The sequence below is a fragment of the Corapipo altera genome, unplaced genomic scaffold (assembly GCF_003945725.1).
Source record: "Corapipo altera isolate COAL_440 unplaced genomic scaffold, ASM394572v1 57, whole genome shotgun sequence".
In the NCBI taxonomy this organism is placed as follows: domain Eukaryota; kingdom Metazoa; phylum Chordata; class Aves; order Passeriformes; family Pipridae; genus Corapipo; species Corapipo altera.
The window spans coordinates 4,895,881-4,909,788 of record NW_020884905.1 but is presented as its reverse complement, the minus strand read 5'-3'; the positions used below and the strand labels follow the sequence as shown (position 1 = coordinate 4,909,788).

The following is a 13,908-nucleotide window of genomic DNA, read 5'->3' as shown; positions in this document are numbered from 1 at the left end:
TTGAACTGTTTTTCTACATCTGATTTTTTCTAAGTCATTTATGGTTTGATCTCTCTGTATGAGAGTGATCACAGGGGCAGACACCTTGCAGTCTAGCTTTATAGAGTTCTGACATCCAGGTAAGAAAAATTAATTTGAGGATCCCATTCTATCTATTTGCCAATTGTAAGGTAATTTACTGATGAGATTTCTTACACTCTGTAATATGGATTAATGAAATTAATATGGACTAATGGAAGAACAGTGTTTTACATTTTCACTGAAATACGGACAGATTTTCTAATATAACACAAGAAATCCATACTCAATATTCTCCAGGTCTCACAGGATAAAATCTTCCAAATTAGGAATGAAAAGAGCTGTTTCCTCATTTGGAAAACCTAACATTTACCATATCAGATTAATCAGAAATACTTGGACACAAGGAAGTCTTCCCACCAGTACCACCATTTTGCACAGGGTGGATATTTGTAGAACCTCACAGATGTAGTTTTCTGTTCTCTAGGCACATCTGGTAATGTCATCAGGCACAGTCACCGGGGCAGGTTCCCCATTTTCCTTGGCCCAAGTTTTGGCCTCCCCTAAAAAGATGTATTAAAAGCCAGCAGGCACCAGTTTAGTTCCTTGCTTTTCCATAAGCAACAGAGCCCATGGCAAACAGTCAAAATATTCCCTTAGAAGCTTGAAGTGGCATTAATATGAGCTTGGGACTTTACCAGGCCTTTGAATACAGAATTTAGACTTCTCTACTGTAACACTACACATATGAATGTTCTGAAGCTTTCATTACCTGCAGGCTTTTTTAAAAACAGAAGAATGTTTGATTTGGATGGTTGCATTAAATTAGGGGATATTAATGGATTATACCCACAGCCTCAAAAGTAATTGCCAGTTGTCTACAAGTGACTACTTCTATATGAAGGCCAAAATTATCAAAGCAAACCACAAACTAATTCACAGGCGCAAAACATGTGCTCCCTGTTTATCTTTCTAGGTCAGTGCCTTCAGTCTAGGCAGAAACTTCATTACTTCTCAGATGCAATAGACAGCAGTTAGAATTCAGAAACTCAGCTTTATTTACAAATCAATGTCCAGTTTTGGGGCAATTGTTGTGGTATAGCCACCGTAGAGACCTATACACACTCACATCCAGACCTAAAATGACTGTATTTGAAAGACAGCAGAGAAAACGCATACTGGAATAGGGCTTAGTAGTCATATTGTGCAGGTAAATGGAGGGCTTCAGATTCTTTCAAAAGCACATCATCCCCAAACTCAAACTATAGTATACATATACTAATACATGCATATATGTGTGTATGTAGAAACATAAAACTTGCATTATTGTTTTATTGTGTAATGCTAAAAAAATTTAACTGCATAGGGAAACAGAAACAAAATATTAAACACAAAAATTAAATGTAAGAAAAAAGTTCATCTGAACTCTTTCTAGTCTGAAGTATCATAATCAAATTGCTGTTCAGCAGTGCCAACCCAATAACCAACAACATGATAGTTAAACAACATTATAATAACAACAATCATAAAAAGTGCATCTGAGTAGAACATATCAATTCTGAAGTCTAAGAAAATTAACTAAATAAATATCTAGAGGGAGCTCTTGTTTATGCACAGAGCTTCAAGTGACATTAATACACCTTAAAACTTTTGCAAACAGCTAACAATGCAGTTGTGCCCCCACGGGAGCATTTGTGTCTGAGTGCTGTAACTAGTTAAGAAGTCTGTTCACAACAAAATATCGCAACTCATTAACTCTAACTGGACACATGCATATTTGGATCTGATGTCTAATGCTAGACACTCAAGTTGGTACAAGTCTGCTAAAATACCTATACCATGCATTTGCACGGTCTACAAATTGCTCTAACATCTATGCAAACAGTTATTAAACTGAAGCTGCCTCGGTGGAAAAAAAAGTATATGCACCAGCCACTCCTGACTGGAAGGATATCTATCCACAATAGTTACACAACAAGCAGTGGCTTCTCAAGACTTTTGTTTTTTAAATGGAATACAAGTATTTAAAAAAAAACAAAACAAAAAAAAAAATATCTGTTTTTCCCTTCTAGGCCATTTTGTGTCCTTTTTTTTTATTATTTTTTATTTTACAGCAGCTATGCATAATATAGATGAGAAAATACCTGTATGAACACAGAAAATCATTCTGGATGGGAATATTCAAATGCTACCACATTAGTATATTTATTTTCAGAGTAGTTGTAGGCTGAGAACTCTGAGCATCTTCAAACACAAACACAGTTACGTCTCTAGGCCAAAGTCTCTCATAATAGGGTAAACTTCATAGTTTAAGAAACAGAACAGAATATGAGCAACACCTCTTATGATTTGCCCACTCTTGCTTCCATAACTTTGCAAAAACTATCTAGTTTTTGTCTTTAGGAAGCTGACCCACTGAAAAAAGCAGCAGAAGTGTGAGTTGTGTTATCTACTTCAATATTCTGCCAAAATTTCAACACCAACATTGACTCTGACAAAGAACCAAGGGAGCCAAAGAGCACGTGGAACAGTGTAAGTATGTGCCAACAGATGTAAATGTAAAAGCTCAACTGGGCAAAAAAACCAACACATCATCTCATCAGAGCAGTTCTGAGATCAGAGATGCTGAAAGTAAAAAACAAACGATTTAGATATCTGGAAAGAACTACCTGAAGAGTATAAATGGAATAGAAATGCTTCCTTCAAGAAAAGAGGGATGTAATAGTCACTCCCAGGAAGTTTATGTTTTCAAAAGGCAGGACTCTCGTCAGGATCCTGTTTGCAGATGGGATGACAGAAAAGAAATCAAGTTCTAAGTATGCAGTGGTATCAAATCAAAAGAAATAACAAATTATGAAGAACAACATAATGAGATACGGAACCATTTGATATTTTAAAAATCCAATTTAATAGATATTACATGCAATTTGTTGAAGTATTCACCTATGAAGGAAACAAAACCTACAAAATGATAAAATACTGTAGTCAGCTGATCAAGGAAAGATGACTTTGAAAATCTATTATATTGAAGTGATTGCAGGTAGAAAGAGAGAGTTGTCAGAAGGAGCACACACGCATTCTCATGTGAATTAAGCAGTCTCCAACCACATGGCTATGGTTAGGGTGTAAGGATCTAAATCCCATTTTATTTTAGCTATGAAATGCAACTGCTGTGTTTCTGAGGTGTCAAGGTTTCTACTATTTGAGCCAAAGTCAACTTCTTGGATGGTGAAACAGTGTTTCTAAAGGATTTTAGACTTCAAAATAGCTATTACTAAAGGGTTGCTCAGATTGATGAGCTTTGAGTCAAATTAGATCTGTATGGAAAGCTTCAAAAAGGATTAGTCCACAGACAAGGAACAGACACCAACATACATACTGGAAGGATCATACACTCAGGACTTTCTCCATCCCTAAAATTATGATTGGAATTCACAGCTATTACCATCATTATGGCAACTTTATACATTCTGTTTTTTATTTTGAGTGCCATGTAACCACCTGCAAAGTAGGCAGGGTAAGTTATTCTAGCCAAAAATTTATAAATTAAGTCTATTTTTATTAATGTGGACAAAAATAACAAAAAAAAAAAGAAAAGGAGCACAACAATTACAAAGCAGAAATCAAACCTTACAAAGCTAATATAAAGAGGGGGAAAAAAAACAAATATTCTATCAAAATGTTAAACAGATTAGGCCAAAATTAGTCAGTAACAGCAATATCTTCAGATATGTCATAACAGCATTTAGCCATAATAGAGGGTAAAAATGGCTTTTTGAAGTCTTTCCCCACTTTTTGTTTAGTCCAGCCTAGGATGTCCATGGTCAAGAATCGAAATTCTTCTCATCTAGGAGGACAAGTATCTTCCAATACACTAGTGTGTTGCCTTTAGGGAAAGCAATGTTTCAAGCAGGCAACATTCTTTTTTACAACACTCTTCTAAAACTACCCTAAAACTTTGTGAAGGTAAGCTGAAGGGGAATGACTTTATTTATCATCATAGAATCTCCCCTTTCTTTTCCACTCCACCCTCTTTAGAGAGCTTTTGCTATTATGGTACATTACCTCAGGATTGCTGTTTATCCGAAGACTGTTCCGGAGGTAAGAATTGGGAATAAAAGGGAGGGGGGAAAAAACCTCAGGTTCATGGCTTTTTGTGTTTATGTCCATTTGTCTCTTTTCCCCTTCCTGCCGTGTTTTGCCAAGCAAACTTTAAATAAAAATATATTCAGTGTCTGCTATTGTATTGAAGTGTCTCAGGCAGTTCATAAGTCTATCACAGTTAATACTAGTTTTAGTCATTAAACAAAAAGTGAATACTTTTTCTCTGGCTCTTGTTATATATACAAATCACTCCTTAAAATTGCCTCAAAATTCACTTGCAAGTACTTCAACTGACATTAACATGATCTAGAGAACTCTGTTCCTGTAGTATATGAAGGTGCTCCTATTCTTCTCTTGAAAAGCAAAGGTTGTTTATACTGAGTATCCTTCATTCACTTTCATCTTCACCCCCACAGAACTAAGTGCCAAGATTCCTCTTTCAAAGGGATCAGACCTTTGACCAACCTGGTTTTCCCCACAGGCTGAGGAAAGTTCAAAAGAGCAATAGAGGAAGTCTGACCCACTCTTGTTCTGTGAAACAGACTGTAAATGCAAACTATTAAGAAGAAGCATGGCTTCACTACTCAGCACACAAAGGACAATGTTAAAGAATGCAATGAAGTGTTTCACAGACCCTCGGCTCTTAACTTGCAGTCTATCAAATAACCATCCTCTACAGACTTCTCCTAATTTTTAATTAATGATGTCTTAGTTTGGGGTACAAATATTCAAGATAGAAAGTGTAAAATCGTGGAGCAGAACCAAGGAAACATTGCCTTGAATAGCAGACAGAAGAAACTAATGTGATCGGGACAAAGTTGGAAACAGTGCGACTGTGGTCACTGGAAGTGAGGTAGTTGAGATTGAGAAAGAGAGCTGATGAGAGTAGTGTAAATGGGGTGCTGAATTACTTAACCACTTATTTCCTTGCTCTTTGTTTGTGTTGGCATACAAGAAGTCTAACAATCTTAACCAGCAGCTGATAAAATCTAAGTGTGTGGCTAGGTAGACAGAGAAGTAGACGTGTACATCATCACAGAGCATAAATAACATTGGCTAAAAACCAGAACAGTTTTGTTTTATATGTCACAAAGTAGAGACAGAATACTATGTAGCATAATACAACACACAAAGCTGAATTAAAGTGAAAAAAAGATATTGAAGACTTCTGTGATTTTAGCTCAACAGGGGGCAGCAACACTTGCAAACTTGTTTAACAGAGGTTCAAGATATCTTGTATATGTCTGTATATGAATCATTCCGTTCATAAGAAAAGACACAGTAAGTAAAAATTTTAGATAGGGGGCCTGGCCCACCGAGTCCACCTCTCCCACAAGTAGAGTTTGGATACATTTACTGCAGAAAACCAAAGTAACATGCTTTAGGGATGATAGATATCCATTCTCTTGAGCTTTAAAGGAACCCAAGAAAAGGTGTCATATTCAGAAAGAATAAATAACAACATGGAAAACAGGTAAGCAAACTATGTTTTATATTAATCCATCTACAGCAAACCATCTAAGCACATAGGAATTGCAACAGTGATCAGTACCCATTCAGAAAGGCTCTCTTTTTTTGCTTCATAAGTGACAAGGTACCTAGTGTTTCCTCATGACAAGTTCTTTGCCACAACATCCAAAGCCACTATAAGGTAAATACTTTGTGATCTTCATCTAAAATTGCAAAGCATATTCTAATGAATGATATATAGAATTCTGCATGGTTAAAGAATTGCTGAAAAGAACTACTGTGCAATGCTTAGGAAACTAGCCTCAGACTGTGCTGCAGTATCAGCTCTTTGCTTTTCTGATCGTTTCTGTCATTGCTACACCCAGAACACATACTGCTCTGAATGCTCTAATCTGATACTGTTTTTAGCTGGTCTGAAGTGATCAACATCTCAGTGATCTTTGCTCAATTGTCTGTCAAGAAAACAAAAAGGAAAGGCAAGTATGGCAAAGAATAAGTCCAGTCTTTATTGAATGGAGACGTTTGCAAAAGCAGAGAGAAAAATTGAGTGAAGGTATTCACACTGCTGGTGTCTAACAAGGGAGGACAGGAAAATTCCCTATACCATCAGTAACTAGATGGGCAGTTCTTGAGGTTCACTTAGGGGAATAAAATTTTCCTCTTTGAACAATTTGGGATTGTTTTTCTTTGTATTTCTTGCCCCCAATTCTTTTAATTTTGATCTGTTTTCTTTTGTTGTTTTTTTAAGTTTCCCAACTAGACCTTGCAATTGCAGACTTAAAGAAAAATTGCTGTTAGTATTTTCTACCTGGGAATTGGACCACACAGCTGGATTGTCTATTTGTTTAAAAGGAAGGGTCCAGGTTCTGGAAGATGCTGAATACTCTCAGTTTGGTAACTTCATAGATCAGAAAATCACTTGGCAACAGTACAGATGCAATTATTTTTGGATTATTTAGTCTGACATCTGTCTCTCTTAGGTAGATTTTTCCCCTCCTAGTCTGTTCTACCCACACCACTATCCCCGTACAATCTCTTCTTGCCTTTCTCTTCTGAACAGCACATCCATACAGCCACAAAATTCCTTCCTTCCAGGATAGTTCAGAAATAATAGAGGAGTTTTCTAGGGTGGGTTTTCTTCACACAAATTCCACATTCTTCATAACCAGCAAGGATGAAAGATAGCAAGGCAGTGATAAAAAGTGTTCAAGAGACACTTCTAGTCAGAGTAGAAGCCAGGGCATGGCCAGAAGCTGGACATTTCACTGTATCACTTTTGATTTTGTTCTGTAACACAAGAGCAGAGCTTCCTCCCAAACCACACGCATTTTTAAAATGCCTTTTTTAAAGGCTGAAGTCGTATTTCTAAAGAATCATAAATTTTCATACTGCATCTCAAACTGTAAAATAATAGAATAATTTTTGAAACCTGTATTCTAGTCAAGAAACAATTTACTATTAGACAAGACACATCAAGGGCCTAATGAAAATGTGTTAGGGGTCTGAGTTTGGTTAAAGAAAGGATTTCAACAGCTACATTTCAAAGTCATTATGCAATTAGAATTAAACCCACCCTTAAACTTGTGTAGCTGAACACTTTAATTTTAAAAATAACTGTGCTAGTCTGCTACAGTAACTTGTTGCAGACTTCCCTATCTGTGTGATATACTATGTATGAATGATATAACATTAACCAAAATCTAAAAGCGTAATAGCAACAAAACCAACCCCTTCATACAAGCTGAGAACTGTCTTTCAGCCAGTATGCATGACTGTCAACATAAATTAATTCAATCAACAGAATACCATTAACATTTTTTCTTCATCTATTTTCATTTTCTAAGCAGTTCAGTTTAAAAAAAAAAAAAGTGCTGTTTCTTATTCACTGCTGTTAGTTTCACATGTTAAACAAAGACAGACCAACCTTAAGCCTTTTGATAAATATGATACTGTGGTAACTGCAGCATTCACTTCATATCCCATTTCTCCAGCTTCCTGTCAGCCAGATGTCACTTGCAATGCAAACACTAGAAAAATATGAAATAATAATTTCATACATCATCTATGTGAGCACGAGCCAGTCAAACATTCAATACAAATTCAAACTGCTACTACACATAAAGCAAATATCATCCAAATAATATTTAGAATGATTGAAAGGCTTTTGATTTGTAAGTGTATTCTCTTAAGCTAAGTGGTCCCCAAGACCATCTAGAAAATTCAATTGTTTCATTTTAAAATGTTTTCTGCCCAAAATTATATCAAATCCTAATGTCTCAGTAGAAACACATGGGATTGGATTGCTGACTGGGCGCCCGATGTCAAACAGGAATCTAATTTTCCAATGGCATTTCCTCATACTGTCTCACCAAAACACAAAATTGATAAAATTTTAATGGATAATTTTCAGAGCAGGACATTAGCCATCATGCTGGGAAATAGTGCAGGAGAACACCATGTAGCATCAGAAAGGCAATGCATCAGAAGACAGTTTGAATAAATATTAATATACAGTACATGCCTTATATTTTTTTTTTCTCCTGCAAGAAGAAACAGAATTCAGAAGGTAAGATTTGCACTAACAGACACATCTCTCTTCCCCTCCTTTTCCAAGCCATTTTTTACAGGTGATCTCTTAAAAATATAGGTGTGATATGCTACTTAAAAGGGCACAATGTTCATCTTTTACTGGGGTGACACAGTCACAGTCAACACAGTCCTCTTCTCATTGAAATCAATTGTGAAAGTCATATTGACTTCAATGACTACACCACTAACCACTCCAGGTAACAAAATGCTTTTGTTAAGTAACTCTACAGAAAAGATTGCAACGATGGAATAAATAAAATATCACCCTTCTGGATCTCCTGAAAGGGCGAGGTACTGCAAGCACTAAACATAACACCAACAGTCATGACATAACAAAAGATGAAAAGGACTAAATCCTACTTTTCATGACAAATAAGTTATACTAGGGAGAAAGGTACTAATTAACTGTATTAGGTTATCACTCAGTAATGATGCAAAATATGTGTATGGAAATGTGTTATTTAATACATGTTCTTCTCTGAATAAGTCTCCTTTTGATTAAGTTAGGTCATTAATCATTTAAATTTGAGACTTATTTAGAAAATACAAGTGGACAAGTGAAAAGTGAATTAAGATTTTACTGACCTTTGTAATTTACTTTGAATTTATAATGAAAGTTCAACACAGTGGAATATACACTGAACTGGACTGGCTCAGCTTCCCAGCAACTACTTCATTTCTTTTATTACTACTTGGGTTTGACATGTATGTGTATATGTATATATATATTCAGCATATTCAGGTGATTGTTTATGCTGACAGAGAGAGGAACAGTAGCATTTATGTTTAGGAGGCCTATATCTGCTTTCATCAAGAGTTAAGCATGAAAAAACTTTAATAAATATCTAAGACTTGCAGAACATTAAAAAGACCACAACAAAGTAAAAACACTGTGATTAAAGTAGAGGTTTAATCTTCTGGGGGGAAAAAAGCCTGTCCACACTGCATGCCAAGTCTGCCACAGGTTAGGATTTTTCTTTCATAGTGATCTGAAAAACATCACTAAAATCCTCAAATTGGTTAAAGACTAGGGCTGGTCATGTAGCCAAAGATACCTCCATGGCTACAGCTTTCATTCAGAAATGCAGAATATTTCACTACTCAGAGGCCAGAGCCATTGTGAAGAAGAACTTAATATCTTTTTAGAGTTTTTGTGGCTGACTGCACCTCTTCTCCAATTAATCTTGGTAGGAGACTCCTCTGGATCTGGCCAATAAAATGCTTTTGGCACAACCCAAAAGCTGTGCCGGAGCTTGCTAATACCTGGCTTCCCCAGACCCCAGCTGGGAGTCAAACATAACCAACCTAGGGGCCAATCAGTGAGTTATGCCCCTTCCCAATGCTTTTGGCATTTTTGCAACACCATTGTACCAGAGTGCCACATCTAGTCCATCTTCCATGCCAGTCATCTTTGTTCCTCCTGTAACTCAAAGGAGTTCCCTGTTCTAGTTTTAAAAAGAAAACAAGGGGGAAACAGAAGGCTGAAAAATGAAGGCTGAGCTGGAGGCTTCTTCTTTCGTGTGTCTGATTAGGCCCCTTCCTTCATCTTTCCTGTTCCATTCTCTACAAAAGGAAGGCAGTCTCCATTCTCTCTATTCTTCAAAGGTGGCAGAGGAGAGCTCTGCTTGCATTGCATAAACGTTCAACTGGGAAAGGTATCCAGTGAAGGAAAGAAAGTATTTCCAGAGAACATTGAAATTCTCAGAGGGTTGGCAAGGTCTGTATTGTCTTGATTTGGCTGCTCACAGTAATGAAATCTAAACAGACTTTTATTAACAAGCCTTTTCACACCTCCTCTGCTCTCAGCAGCTGAGCTCAGCACTGAGAGAGAGACTATAATGCAGTAACTTTGAGGAGCTTTTTGTGCCTCTCTCAAATGGAGCATGCATTGGTTACCTAACTGTGCATGAGTACAGTACAGTACAGGCATCAGCTTCTGCCAAAACTCTATTACTGGAGGAAATTGCAAAATTGACAGATTTGCCATTTTAAAGTCATAATGGCCTGAGAATTAAGAGGAGAGTGAAACAGACAATTCCCCAGAAGACTTGCTCTGCATCCTGGCTGATCCATAGACAGCCTTTGGTAGCTCCAGAGCTCAGAAGAACTCTTTAATTAACAAATTAACTTATTAATCTACTTCTAGCTTTGCAAACACCACCAAACTTTTATTTCAACCAGAAAAAAAGTAACTGAGAACACATCATACCTGCAGACATTTTTCTCTCTCCTTTCTAGAAAAATGTTAAGTTTGAGATTAGTCATTTTATCTGTCCCTTTTTCTCCTTGAAAGGATTTCCCCTCTCCCAGTGCCAGCTGAACCTCTCTTTTCTGGTTCTCTCCTTTTAAGATTTTGAACTTTCTAAGCAAACAGATGGATAACTATCTGTCCAAGAGTACAAGACACTGTGCAACATATTCAGAGTACCTAATGCCAGGTGGGTAGATGTTGGAGCTGATGGAGAAGAGCAGGCACAGCAGGATTGCTACAGAGGTTGTTGGCAGTTTGAATAACTGGTGCATCTGTGCAACAAAATCACATGTTTTGACTCAAACACCACACCCCCTTGTATAACTTTCTGGTGGTTACCTATATCAGGCACTTCATCAAATAAAACCTGAAATCATTACAGTAAGTTCTTCACACAGGGAAGGAGCCCTGCATGCAGAAATATACTGTGTTGTTTTCCACAAGCTGGACTTCCTGATTGATTACACTGAGAAATGATACCATAAATACCACTTTGCAATATTTATACATGAAAATGTGCAGTTGGGCATAGGTTGGTCTTACGTGCCTGTGTTCTCTATGCTTAAAGGTTGTTTAGATACACATTTGCATCTCCAGGACAAAGTACTTGTTAATTACCTCATGTTTGCACTGTACTTTCAGGAAGGAAAGCTATATAAGTGCTAAGTGCTATTAACATCATCTCCTTCTATTTTCTTCTTTCAGCTTTTAAGTGAACGTAGCATTTGTGAAAGTTGTTGGATTGACAGCTCTGGAGACTGAAGTCTAAAGTGCAGCACACCCGCTGAGCCAAACAGAACTAAAACGTACAAAAGCTTCTCACCAAATTTTAAATACATGCTTCATTTAGCTATTGTTCTATGACGGCGTGTAATACCACTACAAAAAGTTTTGCTGCTCCCATTTATTTGTTCTAAACATCAGTTCAAACTCTTCCTTTATTTCCTACTTTCAAAAATAATTTATTGCTGATGTGCAACACCCCAGAGACTGCTTCCCTGCCTTAAATCCTACGTTACAATGGAAGGTTGTTGAAGCATAACTTCATGCTACTGCAGTCAGGTACAATGGTGCGTCCTGGCATTCACTTTGCACATCACGGAAAAGTACATTAGCTAATCTCATACAGTTTTAGTACTGATCACACTAAGTGCTTGTCTGCAAAAATGTACTCTATATTATAATCTAAAACTGAGGCAAGGAAACTTCTAAGGGAAGATCTGCTCCTGTAGCTAGGAACGCTAGTGTTTCTTAGAAAACTAAGTCAATACTTAAACAACAATTCAATGTTTCCTGAGAAATGGGGCATCTTATTTTGGTTTAAACATCAGACTTCCAGGAGTACACTTTTACCACTGAAACGGGTATGGGGTTTTTTTTAAATTTACTTTTTTGAAATCCTTTTTGGTATACCCAAAGACAAAGTCCTACCTTCTGAGAAACATCTGTTTGCACAGGTACCTTCAGATCACTTTTAAAGTCTTCTCAAGACTTCAGCTAGGGCCACTGCTTCCTCCAGGAGATTGCCATTCCTGCTTTCTTGTAAACAGGTTCCCTGAGTTACATAAACATTTACTGGCTGTTGGTTTCACACTCTCCTTTTATCCTCTGTTTGCTTGCCTGCAGCTGGGACTGTTTCAGCCTTTAAGTGAAGGAGCTGATCCTCATTGGGTAGCACATGAGATGCAGAACAGCTGTAGTGTGCAGAGCTGATATTAACAACCGCTGTTTCAGGTGCTTCCAGAGGATTCCTTCACTTGTCTTGACAGGTTCCAAAGAGCAAATTTCGTGACTGGGTCTTGAATAACTTCAAGACCCGGCACTTACAGAAAATCATTCCTTTCCAATTCCAGTTACTTTTTTAGTTCAGGAAATTTCTCAGGGCTTCTTATCAGGACAGGCTAGTCTTTTATTTCAGGCTGCAATGCTGCTTCTTTCTATTTCATTCTGACTTAATGTCATTAGTCTTCTTTCACAGAAACTTGAGCATTCTTTTCTTAATTTATCTAGATGGTACCCTGACAGCAGCTCCTTTGATCAAGACTTTGCCATTTATGTCTCTTCTCCCGTTAATCATTCTCTGAAATGAGATTTGTAGTAAAAAATAATTTAATCAAGTCTGACTGCCTTCAAATTTCTTGGCTTGCTGGGATTCTGGATGCTCACTTAGGCCAGGCCCTTTGGAGACACTGTGCTTTCTCTGGTTTACTAAATAGGTTGTTTGGGCTATTTTCTTATACCGGAGAGTCAAAGCAGGTTTTACCATTGGTGAAACAGGATGTAGTTATGACACCCAGACCCTTTGCTTTTTGATAGTTCTACAAAAAAGTATCTATTTTTTTCTATTTAAAAAAAAAATGAATCTGGAGGCAAAGTGGCCACATGATAATTTTTCTTGTCTTTGCTTCTTAGAAAACAAGAATTCTCTATTATGCTAAATATCTGCACTGAAGTCCAGGTTCCCAGATGTCCTCTTTCCTTCAGATACTGATGTTCTATCCCTTCCTATGTGGGGAGAAAAAGGTAAAAGACTAATGATTCATTGGAAAGTGATATCAAAATAACCTCTCTATAAATGTGGTCTACACCTTAGGTTTATCTGCCTCATGTTTTGTGAGGTCTGATTCTGAATGAAAATCTTCGGCTTTTAAAATGCTTCAGGATCTCTTCTCAGCAAGATGGTCCAAGTCATACACGTCACACCCTGTTCTCTCTTGCAAGTTGAATCCTTAATTGCTGTGTTCAAGGCATTTGTGGCCTGGTTCCTAAAAGTCTAAAGGGCCAGCCATGACCAATAGCCTCATTTGTCTGGCTAGTGAAAGTTTCATTAAGAGTATACAGCTCATCTGTGAGATGAAACTTTCGTCAACCTGAGATGATAAAATGAATTGCCCCAAGGGAATAATAAATACCACAATATTTAGCACCTTCCCCCTCAATGAGAAGCACATTTTTTCATGACTTTGCTGGCATAAGCATGGATATAAGAATGAGCCTAAACTTACTTAAACAAGAAGATATTAAGCTGTTAGAGAGCATCCAAAGGAGGTCAATGAAGATGGTGAAGGGCCTTGAGGGGAAGCCATATGAGCAGCAGCTGAAGTCACTTGGTCTGTTCAGCCTGGAGAAGAGGAGACTGAGGAGAGACCTCATTGCAGCTACAACTTCCTTGTGAGGGGAACAAGAGGGGCAGACACTGACCTCTTCTCTGTGCTGACCAGTGACAGGACCTGAAGTTGTGCCAGAGAGGTTTAGGTTGGATACTAGAAAGCGGTTCTTCACCCAGAGGGTGGTTGGGTGTTGGAAAAGTCTTCCCAGAGAGGTGGTCACAGCACAAAGCCCAACAGAGTTCAAGAAACATTTGGACAATACATTCAGGCACCTGGTTTGACTCTTGGGGATGGTCCTGGGCAGGAGTGGGAGTTGCACTCGATGATTCTTGTGGGTCTCTTCCAACTTGGCCTATTCTGTGATGC

At 37.6% G+C, this 13,908-nt stretch overlaps 1 long non-coding RNA gene across 3 annotated transcripts in view; it reads right to left on the bottom strand.

Moving 5' to 3' along the window:
• Window positions 1-13,507, bottom strand: part of LOC113950987 — a 230,061-nt gene extending 216,554 nt beyond the window's left edge. For all 3 annotated transcript variants that reach the window (XR_003528961.1, XR_003528960.1, XR_003528962.1), the window contains exons 1-2: window positions 11,864-13,507; window positions 7,517-7,619 (exon numbers count right to left, since the gene is read on the bottom strand). This is a non-coding gene — a long non-coding RNA (uncharacterized LOC113950987). The remainder of the gene's footprint in view (window positions 1-7,516; window positions 7,620-11,863) is intronic.
• Between the last annotated feature and the right edge of the window lie 401 nt (window positions 13,508-13,908).